Source organism: Bison bison, unplaced genomic scaffold (assembly GCF_000754665.1).
Source record: "Bison bison bison isolate TAMUID 2011002044 unplaced genomic scaffold, Bison_UMD1.0 scf7180017864373, whole genome shotgun sequence".
In the NCBI taxonomy this organism is placed as follows: Eukaryota; Metazoa; Chordata; class Mammalia; order Artiodactyla; family Bovidae; genus Bison; species Bison bison.
The window spans coordinates 5,488,410-5,488,900 of NW_011494945.1; the positions used below are offsets into that span (position 1 = coordinate 5,488,410).

Consider the following 491-nt stretch of genomic DNA (forward strand, 5'->3'; position numbering starts at 1 on the left):
CAGTTACTATGTATCAAGTACTGTGATAAACCTATCATTTAGGTATCTGCTCTGTTCATTAACTGCTGTATTCTCTGAGATCTAACTTCTATCTATAGAGACAAACCCCAGACCACATATATACCACACACTGATGAGCATCCAGAGCAGGTATGGACACCTGACCAAGCTCAGCCAATCAAAACCCTTTGTCAAGGAAGCAACAATATACAATGGATTAAAGACAATCTCTTCAACAAGTGGTGCTGGGAAATCTGGTCAACCACTTGTAAAAGAATGAAACTAGAACACTTTCTAACACCATACACAAAAATAAACTCAAAATGGATTAGAGATCTCAACGTAAGACCAGAAACTATAAAACTCCTAGAGGAGAACATAGGCAAAACACTCTCTGACATACATCACAGCAGGATCCTCTATGACCCACCTCCCAGAATATTGGAAATAAAAGCAAAAATAAACAAATGGGACCTAATTAACCTTAAAAG

The 491-nt window shown here is 37.9% G+C and overlaps 1 protein-coding gene across 1 annotated transcript in view; it reads right to left on the minus strand.

The window, feature by feature from the left end:
• The window catches only part of CDC40 (cell division cycle 40), a 49,353-nt gene that overhangs the window by 17,222 nt on the left and 31,640 nt on the right, over window positions 1-491 (minus strand). The gene's annotated exons all lie outside the window — the stretch shown is intronic.